The sequence below is a fragment of the Octopus sinensis genome, linkage group LG9, assembly GCF_006345805.1.
Source record: "Octopus sinensis linkage group LG9, ASM634580v1, whole genome shotgun sequence".
NCBI classification, from domain to species: domain Eukaryota; kingdom Metazoa; phylum Mollusca; class Cephalopoda; order Octopoda; family Octopodidae; genus Octopus; species Octopus sinensis.
This window is the reverse complement of record NC_043005.1, coordinates 8,297,520-8,310,019: the sequence shown is the minus strand read 5'-3', so window position 1 is coordinate 8,310,019 and position 12,500 is coordinate 8,297,520.

Below are 12,500 nucleotides of genomic sequence, written 5' to 3'. Positions count from 1 at the left end.
ATAAATATGTTTAATATTTTTAAATGATATAATGGAAAAACTTTTAATTTTGTTGATGACTATCAACACATGTATAAATTTATTCGCGAAAGCATGTATTCTTTATCATTTAAATCCAATTCCCTCTCAATGTAGTGTTTCTAATTTTCTGAATTTCATTCAGACTATCTCGTATAATTTTCTTTAGATACTGTACATATTGTAATGTAAACAGGATTACAGGAAGCACTGTTAAAATCAGTCTAATTTGAAAGTTTGTCCGTGTTGAAAATTCAATTGTTGTCCTAAAATTTGAAATCGCTTCTCACAGATAGCTGTCCCCAACTTTTAAGTGTTGTTTTTTGCTGTTAAATATATATCGCCATTTGTTATTTCATTTTGGTTGCTTTTTAAATATCATGATATGATGATGATACTGATGATGATGAGGACGACGACGACGACGATGATCACTATGATAACGACAACGATGAGGATAATGATGTAGTTACCTTGATAGCGGCTCTAGAACACCAGTGATGGTCTCAGAATCGGTATATTTTTGGAAAAATATATTTTGTTGGTTCTAGGATTTGGAGATATGTTATCATGTTCAATCAAAATATGCTATTTTATTTTAACTTCTTCCCCTCATGTGCTTTGCACCCCACTTTTCTTTTCGTTGCCCACTAGCATTGATGTTTGACAACCCTTCAATATTCATTTCATTTTAAACTATACCTCTCTATAATTACCCCTCCGCAAGGTAAAGAACTATCCTCATCTTATATTTGCTACTATCCCTTATTTTCCCAACTCAGATGTTTTTACATACCGGGTTGTTCCACGTGAAACTGACCAGTCATTTGATACATTTCTATTAACCAATCTTACCTTGCCCTTCAGAATCACACCAAATCAGTATTATTTCTCACCATTTTAATGCACTCAGACTAATTCTTTAATTATCATGAATTTTGTGAATGTCATCATCTACGCAAATATTTCTATAGTACTAAGTAATTTGTATTGAATAAAAAATTTTATTCTCCCACTGATTTTAAATGGATAATTACAATACATATGTGTGTATGTATACACGTATTTACCCTTATGATTTACACAATAAAATTTCCTAATTCTTGGACTAATAATACGCAGTTTTAAAATTTATTATTTGTTGCTGGCTATGTGAATTTGCTTACACGCTTGATTTAAATCCATAATGTATAAGGATGCGTGGAGGCGCAATGGCCCAGTGGTTAGGGCAGCGGACTCGCAGTCGGAGAATCGCGGTTTCGATTCCCAGATCAGGCGTTGTGAGTGTTTATTGAGCGAGAAAACCTAAAGCTCCACGAGGCTCCGGCAGGGGGTGGTGGCGAACCCTGCTGTACTCTTTCGCCACAACTTTCTCTCACTCTTTCTTCTGTTGGCCTGCTCGCTTAGCCAGCGGGGTGGCGTCACTTGAAGGCTAAAACAATGCGAAGTGCATTGTGACCAGCGATGTGTAGCAACATCTGATAGCCTGGTCGGTCACGGTGATCACGGTGATAAGGATGCGTGTTAAGCTACAAAATTATGCATTATTTTAGCGACCTAATGATGAACTACGAATGACAAATTAATTTAGTTGCTCGTTAATAGGGAAACTTGAGTATGGGATTAACTAAAAATAACAATTCCTCTCATTCTAGTGCCATTATCGGCGTGCTCTTAGAATTATTTTTTCGTGGTTTGGGTTTAACAGCCCTTTTAGCATGCAAGAGGTCCTGTCACGGGTTGTCTTCTTTTGTATAAATCAGTATACACTCTTATATATGTATAGATAAATATATTTGCGCATGTGTGTGTGTGTACAAATATACATTTATATGTGTGTCTGTATAGATCATCACACACTCTCTCTCTCTTTCTCTCTGTATATATATATATATATATATATATATATATATATATATATATATATTTATAAGTATATTCTTTTATTCTTTTACTTGTTTCAGTCATTTGACTGGGCCCATGCAGGGGCACCGCCTTTTAGTCGAAGAAATTGACTCCTGGGCTTATCTATGTATGTCCGGTACTTGTTCTATCGATTCTTCTGCCGAATTACTAAGTTACGGGGACGTAAACACACCAACATAGGTTGTCAAGTGATGGTGGGGGACAAACACAAACATAAAGACACTCATGTACATATATATACATATATATACGATGGGATTCTTTCAGTTTCCATCTACCATATCCACTCACGAGGCTTTGGTCAGCCCATGGTGCTGCACAGTGGGACTGAACCCGGAACCACGTGGTTGGGAAACGAGCTTCTTACCACACTGCCAACATTATATTAATACGTATGAATATTATGCATATATATGTTATATATATTATTTGTGTGTATGTAAGAATAGTGAATTTGTACTCTTCAACAGCTTAATCTAACCACAGTGGCTCCCAAACTTTCACTCAGGGCGCACATTACAAGAGGTTAAAATATTATATAAATTCTAAAATTTATTCAAAATGGGTTTTATACATATTAGCATAGTATAAACTATAAAGAGATATAGATATAATTAAAAATACAGAAAAATTGCACGTACTTGCTCTTTATTCAATATATGAAGCAAAATTATCAATGGGAAACACGCGCTTCATTTTTTTTGGTAGGATCGTTCTTTTGGGTGGGGGATGTATTTGAGAAAGACAAACCCTCGTTTCTTCTATCCCAGCTCACATAAATATGATGTGGAAAACTGGATCAAAACGGATAAAGCACTTTTTTTTTTGCTACTGAGGGGTAATCCAAAGAGTATCAATAGGTAACTCAGCAAAGCATACTTGATTTTAAGTCCGTGATCATTGGATATTAATGTCAATACCTCTTCTTCAAATATTTTGAGACCAGTATTAGATGGAAATTTATGAAGGGGTTTCGAACTCAACCATACTCTTCTGCGTTCAATGACGGAAGATAAAAGTTTATTTTTTCTTCCAGATTTGTCAAATTTTCAAATATAATAGGAGTCATTTCTTTTATGCAGTTGCTACGTTTTATGGGAAACATTTCGAAGTTAGCACCTTCAGCTCGATTTTTCCAAATTACAACATACTTTTTTAATGAAACCATCTTATCTGTCGAAATGAGAATGCATTCATTTCTACTTTGTATACTTGCGTTGACGCTGTTAAGTTGTGCAAATATCTCTGTTAAATAATCCAGCTTAGAAACATTCTAAAATTCACATTCTGGATATTCCAAGAAGTATTTATCTTTTTCTTCTTTAAAAATGCATGCAGTTCCTTCCGGGGTTCATATAAGCAACGTAGCACCTTACCTTTTGAGAGCCATCTCACTTTTGTGTGTAAAAGTAAATGCTTGTGCTGCGGATCGATATCGACATAAATTTGTTCAAATAAGCGACACTTCAACGGCCTACTTTTAATAAAATTAACCATTTCAACAACTTGGTATAATACTTGCTTTTACTCAACTGGTAAAAGCAGATCAACTATCGATATGATATTCTCCATACGCCAACTTCAGGAGAAGTCCAGAGAGCAGAAAATGCCATTATATATGGCCTTCATTGATCTAACAAAGGCTTTTGACTCGGTAAGCAGAACAGGCCTCTTCCTCCTGCTCCAAAAAATCGGATGTCCACCAAAGCTGCTGAGGATCATCAAGTCTTTCCATGATGACATGCAAGGCACCATACAGCACAACGGTTCAACATCAGCCGCCTTCCAAATAAAAAACGGGGTAAAGCAAGGCTGTGTCCTCGCTCCTACATTGTTTGGCATCTTCTTCTCATTCTTGCCGTCACATGCCTTTCAGACATCAGATGATGGAGTGTTTCTGCACAGTAGAAGTGACGGGAAACTGTTCAATCTCTCGCGCCTGCGTGCCAAGACCAAAATCAGAAACGTCTTGATCAAGGAGATGTTATTTGCTGATGATGCCGCTCTGGTAACACACACACAGAAGAAGCCCTCCAAAGGCTCATTAACTGTTTTGAGCAAGCATGTAACGACTTTGGCTTAGCTATCAGCCTTAAGAAGACCAACATCATGGGCCAGGCTACATCGGACATCCCAAACATACATATTGGAGACCACAGATTACAAGAGGTGGAGAAGTTTACCTATCTGGGCTCTACCGTCACCTACAACCTATCCCTTGACGCTGAGCTCAATATACGCATTGGCAAGGCAGCTGCTGCAATGGCCCAACTCTCCAAACGGGCTTGGGACAACAATAAGCTGACCAAGACCACAAAAATGAAGATCTACCAGGCATGTGTACTCAGCACTCTACTGTATGGAAGCGAGACCTGGACGCTATACACACGCCAAGAGCGTCGCCTAAACATCTTTAACCTGCGCTGCCTCCGAAAAATCCTCCACATCAAATGGCCGAATAATATCCCCAACAAAGATGTCCTCAGGCAAGCAGGAATACCAAGCATGTTTGCACTCCTCACACAAAGACGTATGAGATGGCTTGGGCATGTTAGCCGTATGAAAGATGGCAGAATCCCCCAAGGACATACTCTACGGAGAGCTTGCTAGGGGTACTAGGTCTGTGGGTAGACCGATCTTACGTTACAAGGATGTTTGCAAAAGGGATATGAAGGCCTGCAACATCAACATTAGCGGTTGGGAGGCAGTCGCCGGCAACCGTGGAGAATGGCGACGTACAGTAAAAGAGGGTATACAGAGGAGTGACAGAAAGAGAGAGGAGAAATGGAAAGAAAGGAAGAGACATAAACAAGAGACCATGGCACTACAACCAGCCAGGAACAGTCTTCGCTACATTTGCAGTACCTGCCAGAGGGAGTGTTTGTCCAGGATAGGACTACACAGCCACAGCAAGAAATGTAACAGGAAATAAAATATAACAGACCTAGAATATAACTAGACCTAGAAAAAAGAATGCGCAACTCCATTGTCTCCCGAGACAGAAAGGATGCCAATACAAATACAATACTCAACTGGTATTGTTTTTGAAACTAGTATCTTCCTATGTAGGAATCAATGAGTACGTATAACATTAGGATTTTGCTGTTGTACGAGCGATGCAAACCCTTTAATAGAGCCTGTCATTGATGGTGCTCCATCGATTCATATTCCAACACTTGAATTCCGGAATAATTTCTATTTTTCGAAGTAAGTAGATAAAATGTCAAAAATATCTTGACCTCTTGTAGTGAGTGGCATTTATTTGCATCAAAAGAACTGATTTATGATTTGGTTGCCATCAATAAAGCGAATAAATGTAAGTAATTGTGCTTTGTTACTAATGTCAGTTTAATCTACAACCCGTAGAGCAAATTCTGAGTTCTGAAGTTTGTTCTGTACATTTTCCTCTTCTCCTATGGTTTGTATTGTTTGAAAGCGGAATCTTGCTTATTTCTTGCTCAGCTTCATCACCTAAGATGGCTTTAACCATTTTCTACAAGCGGATAAGATAATCGACTCGGCTAAAATCTGCGATTTCCTTTGTAGTGCAATTATTTCGGTTATCTGAATAGACGCAATTTGTGCCTTTTCAGAAGCGTTCATCCTTTTTTCGAAATAGTTTCTTTGTTTAGATTGCTGTTCTAGCAGGCTTTGGAAATAATTCAGATCTTTCCATTCAGGATGTGAGTGTTTAGTTGCCTTCGTTAGGCATCACCTTCTCCACAAACACACAGCAGAACAGGTTGATGCTCGTTGCCATTCCAATGACACCCAAACTTTAAATAGCTATTGCAATATTTACGATTGGGTCGAGCTTTCACACTTTTATCACTATGCCTATTTGCTTTTGACGAACGTTCACTTTCAGATTCATAATCGTCATGGTTGTTTTCTCTAAATAAACTTCTCCATTTTATAGGTAATTTAGTCTGTTAATATGAATTGTCTCGCACAAAGAGCACGGATTACTAACAGAGTCAAACTGAGACTGAGACGAGTGGTTAGTGAGCTGTGAAAAATGGCAGCGTGTCACATATTATCGGACTCTTTTGAGAAGTCTTTCAAAATTAATTGAAAATAGGAAAGTTCCCGCCACTGTGTGAATGAAAAAAAAATTGAAATACAGCCGCCGCTAAATGTGAGGGCGTATTAAAAGATTTATTTCAACATCGTATATTTTAGTTCCATAGTTTATTTTTCACATATATTATTGAAATGAAAATTGCTGAGGCTACGACCGAAATAAACGGAAACATATTGGTGCACTGAATATGTAAATAAGACGTCAATTTCGAGGATAGATTGATGCTAATTGAGTTCTTATCCTTATGAAATTTCAGATTCATAATTGAATTGAATGACACAACCATTTAGTATTTAGTTTTTTGCCACTTTCACATTTATCTATGAACTTTCTAGTTAATTTCGGTTTGTATAATTTTCCTTTTTCGAGGCGCACCTAATTACATCTCGCGGCGCACGGTTTGAGAACCGCTGGTATAATACATGAGATTAATGTAAAATTGTTTTGTATTACAACTAACATAAAAGCAAGCAGGAGTGGTTATGTGATAAGAAGCTTCCTTCCAAACCACATCGTTCCTTGATCAGTCCCACTGTGTGGCACCTTGAGCAAATGTCTTCTACTATAGCGTGGGGCCGACCAAAGCCTTTTGAGTGGAGTTGGTAGACGGAAACTGAAACAAGCCCGTCGTGTGTGTGTGTGTTCGTGTATTTGTGTATCTGTGTTTGTCCCCCACAATCACTTGAAAACTGACCTTGGTGTTTACGGTGTTCCAGCATGGCCGCAGTTAAATGACTGATACAGGTTAAAGGATAAAAGAAAGAAGAATGTGTGTGCGCGCGCGTGTATGTGTGTGTGTGTGTGTGTGTGTGTGTGTGTGTGTGTGTGTGTGTGTGTGTGTGTGTTGAAATTAGGGTGCTGAGTTAATTGTAAAACATTGGGAATGAATGTACATAAAGAGAGACACTTCACAAAAAGCTGAAAGAATGCTATATCTAGAGAGGTAGAGAGAGAATAAGAGAGAGCAACAGAGATTGATGCATGATCAATATTGTGATTTCGCTCATCTTCTGACAGAAACTGACAAAATGATTATGCATGAGTACTCGACATCATATGAATCGGCTACTAAGTCAATGACTGTATTAATGTGCTATACGTATCGCTGACCCCGTAAGCCGTGGTATTTGATACGTTCTTTTGCATGTCATGACCTTAGATTCTATAGCTTGTAAAGTATGATACGATACCAGAAATCGATATCAAATTCTCTAAGTTTACTTCCATACCTCATGGACGCATAATAAATAATTTTGTAGAATATTTATACACAGTTTTAGTATAGTTTTCGTAATTTTTATACGAGGCGGATTTAAAGCAACGGCTTAGAAATATGGACATTTTGTTAAACTCATACACGCACACACAAACATCCGCCCCACAAACCATATATGATACAAATAAGATAATGTTTTTTTCGAACGCAGAGTTGTTGTTAGAACAGCAGAAATACTGACTAAATTACCAATGCAAGGAGGAAGACTTCGCCAATAACCAGCCGTGGGACATTTCGACGCTTCTAATAAAATAAAATATTAGTTTCTTTACATTTATACACGCGCACACACACACATATAAACACACACACACACTCACTCACACACACACACACACACACACACACACACACACATATATATATATATATTATACTCACTCCTCTTTCTGTAAATTATTGAAGCAAATGCTGCGGTTCAACAATAACATCGCTTTTCGACTTAGTCACGTTGCTTTTCAATGCACTTCTCCCAGCAGTCCATAAGCTTACTTATTCCATGAGAGAAGGAGGTCTTTTGGCTGCTCGTGAGGCCATTCATACAGGGAGTCCTACAGGAGCGAGACCTGGACTGAATGAGGGAGTCACAGCAAATTTTTCAATGGTTTCAACGGTGTGGGTGCTGTATGTAGGCGTGCATTGCCGTCCAACTAAAATACTTACTTTCACAACAGACCTCGGCTTTTGTGCTCGAATTGCTGGTTCTAGTTGGCCAACATTGATGACTGTAGCCTACTTTTACAAGTAACATTCCAGTACACTATGTTTGCTTCGTACAAATTGGTTAGAATCTTTAATTCTGCGGAAAGTTAAGTCTTCAATCCCTTTTTTGCTGGAAATCCCAGGTTTTTCCGCTCCATACTCTGCCTTTTGGATTCTGGCTCAACGTGATGGACTCAGGTCTTATGTCCTGTGAATATTCTTTTCTATTCTAGGCATAGTGAGCGTAACTAAGCAGACAGTAGTCTATAGACCGTTGTCCACGGCAACGAAAACAATTGAAATAGCTACTGTGGAAGCTATAGAAGGGTGTTTGGAGGAGATAAAGAACATTACAATATGTTATACCAGAGGGAAAATATACGGCACAATGGAGGTAAGGTTCAATAGAGAGTAAGAAGCGATAGACCACGGCACTGTGGCGCTAAGAACACCAGAATGTGTACTTCTGCCAACTTACTTTGGCAAACGTGTGGCCAGGGTAAGGATAAGTAGAGTAGTCCATCCATCTCGAATATTTAACACAAATACATGCTTTAGTCCAATTACTTCTCTTATTAAAGTACTACTTATGTAATTATTGTCAGTTATCTAACGAAACTATTAGAAAGATAACAAGAATTCTGATTAACAGTAGCCTTTAGAAATACGTGAAGTTACAATATACTGTTTAAACACATTGTACACAGTGGCTGTATGGTAGGTAGCTTGCTAACCAACCACATGGTTCCGGGTTCAGTCCCACTGCGTGGCATCTTGGGCAAGTGTCTTCTGCTATAGCCCCGGGCCGACCAGTGCCTTGTGAGTGGATTTGGTAGACGGAAACTGAAAGAAGCCTGTCGTATATATGTATATATATATATATATACATATGTATGTCGGTGTGTTTGTGTGTCTGTGTTTGTCTCCCTAGCATTGCTTGACAACAGATGCTGGTGTGTTTACGTCGCCGTCACTTAGCGGTTCAGCAAAACCGTCACTTAGCGGTTCGGCAAAAGAGACCGATAGAATAAGTACTGGGCTTACAAAGAATAAGTCCCGGAGTCGATTTGCACGACTAAAGGCGGTGCTCCAGCATGGCCGCAGTCAAATGACTGAAGCAAGTAAAAGAGTAAAAGAGTAAAGAGTAAAAGAGAGTAACGGTTCCCTTCCTATAATGCTAAGAAAAGCTGAACACATCCGAACAAGCAATGATGACATTGAAACCGGCATTGATATAGAATAAACAATATTTCTCCGTATTAAACTCGTACGACGCATTTTCAACACAGGAGTAACTGAAGAAGGATTTCTGACTTAGAAAAAGAGACTTATAGGTCTTTTAGAGGAACTGATATATATCGCTTTCTGTATGTATACTTCTACATCTAGTTTGAGCAATTGTGAATTCTGCTCTCACCAAGGGTCAGCACCTTTCGTACTGTGTATAATTTTGATGATGGAAAAACTGAAGAGACGTGGCTGGTGGCAGCCATTAGGTATAATATGACGGAGAAAGCAAACATTTTAAAAGTAGAGAGAACGAAAGAGGAAAACTGCTGTGGATATGGTCTTGAGGTGGCGGAAGAGGTGATACTGCTGGAGGAAGTGAGATTAAGAGTAGTGGTGAAGGGAAGACCTCCAACCTGTTACCAGTGTCAAGTAAGGGGACACATGAGAGCAAGGTGTCCCCAGAATGACGAGAAAGGTGAACAGGAACAGCAGCAACAGGGTAACGAGCAGGAGAAAAATGCTGAAGTGGTAACCCCAGTGTGTGAGAAGTTTTTAAAGAGGGTGGATGAGAAGTATAAGGTGGTAAATAGGAAAATGTAAAGGAAGGAAAACGTGGACTCACCACCAAAGTGTTCACTAAAGAAAAGGAAAGAAAATAAACAGGAAGAGACAGAGAAGCTTCTAACAATATCAACAAGGGAAACCAACGTAGAAACCCAGGTGGAAAAACAGGAACAAGTAACAAAAAAAAAAGAAATGGCATATGGTGACATATTCGAAACTCACGGAAATTGAAAAGAAAATAACGAAAACGAAATCGGTATTGAGAGTGAAGTTAACAGCAGCAGAATGTTATCCAGAGAACACCAAGGCGATTGTAATTGAAGAAGAGAGATGTGCAAGTTTGAGAGAATTATTTGGAAATAAGATAAACCCAGCAGAAGTTCTGGTGGCGATGAAGTCGTTGAAGGCGTCTTTGGCATCGTCTTGGTTTTTGAAGCATTTCTCATGCAGGAACTTGTCAAGAAGCCTGAAAAAGTGATAGTCGGTAGGCGAGAGGTCTGATGAGTATGGCGGATGAGGCAGAGTTTCGTACTCCAATTCGTTCAACTTCTGCAGGGTCAATTGGGCGACGTGCGGTCGAGCGTTGTCCTGGAGAAGAATTGGTCTTTTTCTATTGACCAATGCTGGCTGTTGTTGTCGAAGTTTCTTATGCATTTTATCCATTTGCTGACAGTACTTCTTCACCGCAATGGTTTCGCCAGGATCCTAAAAGCTGTGATAGATGAGACCGGCGGCAGACCACCAATCAGTCACCATGACCTTCTTTTGGTGCAACTTTGGCTTCGGGAAATGCTGTGGAGCTTCGGCATCCAGCCACTGAGCTGCGCGTTGTCGTTCTTGTTGCGTAAAAAAAATGGAAGACGACACTTCAAAATGGTGTTCTTTTTTAGTTTTCGTTCAATTCGTGCGGCACCCATTTCTCAAGTATTTTTGTTTTTCCAATATCTTTCAAGTGGTTGAAAATTGTCGCATACGTTACGTCTAATTCAGAAGCAAGCCCTCGAACAGTTGTGTGTGGATTGGCTTGGACTAGGGCTTATCATCTTCAAGGCTCTCCTCACCGCTAAGAAATTTCTTGAACCACCATTATGCTGTACATTAGTTGTTCCTGGACCACTTATCGTTGATATCGCGAGCTGTTTCAGCAGCTTAACTTTCTGAGACAAGACATTCTGTTCGGTTTATTGAAATTAAGGACGGTTTCTAAATATTGAGAATGGAGAATATTTCCAAAGAAATATAGGCTTGGCATAGTTACAACAAAACTGCGACTGCAGAAGCTCAATTAATGCAGAAATTCAACTAACAAAATACCTACACAAAACCCACATACATATAAACATACAAAGAAACACCATTGGTTGGTTGGCATCCTCTCTGTCTCGGGAGACAATGGAGTTGCGCATAAAGCAGTCTAGTCCGGCTTTTACATTTCATGTCCTGATACATTTCCTGCTGTGGCTGTGTAGTCCTATCCTGGACAAACACTCCCTCTGGCAGGTACCGCAAATGTAGCGAAGACTGTTCCTGGCTGGTTGTAATGCCATAGTCTCTTGTTGACGTCTCTTCTTTTCTTTCCATTTCTCCTCTCTCTCTCTCCATTACACGAACACATAATTGTACACGTAGGCATGCATATAAATGTATGCGTATATATGTATATATCATTAATCACTTTGTCAATGATACAAGAGATTCATGTTGCTTTGTTGTAACATTTTTTCTTGAGAATATAATAGAGATGTAACTTTCGTCGTTCGGTGAATTTTCGTCAAGAAACATGATTTTATAATGACAATATTCATCTGGAGGCGTTATTGTTAGGTGACTAACCTACTGTAATTCTGGTTTGACGTGTGATCAGTTGTGTGATGTCAATTAATGATATAACACCATATATATCTAATAGTAGGTCAACGCTTGGAAGGAATCAACGTTTATTTGAAGGTTATTCTCGCATACAATTCCGAACGAAAAATGGAGCAGTCTAAAACAACTGTAAACTCATGCACATCCCTTCTAATTTTCGTGTTCGTGAACGTAAGATAGTTACTGAGACAATTTCATATACTATCAATAGGCATTTACACATATAAGGCTATGACCGCCCTTCCTACATGGGAAAGATAATGATTTGAAACTATCGATATTGACATTTTCAATAACTCAGTAACATTGAGCAGATATTATGTTCATCTCACTAAGTTCTTGTAGCATCCTATTCAGAAAGTCAAATGCATGACTGTATTGTATAACGGTTCGTGTTCAGTTTGGGGAAGAGGCAAAACAGATATTTTTCTCGTCTTACCAAGAAAATTTTATTCTAGTAATAGTGGAATATTGTGTTATGAGATCCAATTGCTTTTTGATATAATTTATATTTAGCCCATTCATGTTCACTTTGTCCACAAAGAAAACGAGGGACGTTTCTTTTTAAAATTCAGGTTACTTATTTCTATAAACTTGTGTTTTGTAATTTGGTATTGGAGAGGTAAAGGAGCTTAAGAAAAGGAAAAGAAGAGGAAACGTGTAGTAGTGAAAAGACATCATGTAGAATGTGTTTTTGTTTTCTTTTTGCATTCTATATCCTGCTAACGTTAAATAATATGTACTGGTGAGGCGGTGAGCTGGCAGAAACGTTAGCACACCGGGCGAAATGCGTAACCGTATTTCATTTGTCGTTACGTTCCGAGTTCAAAT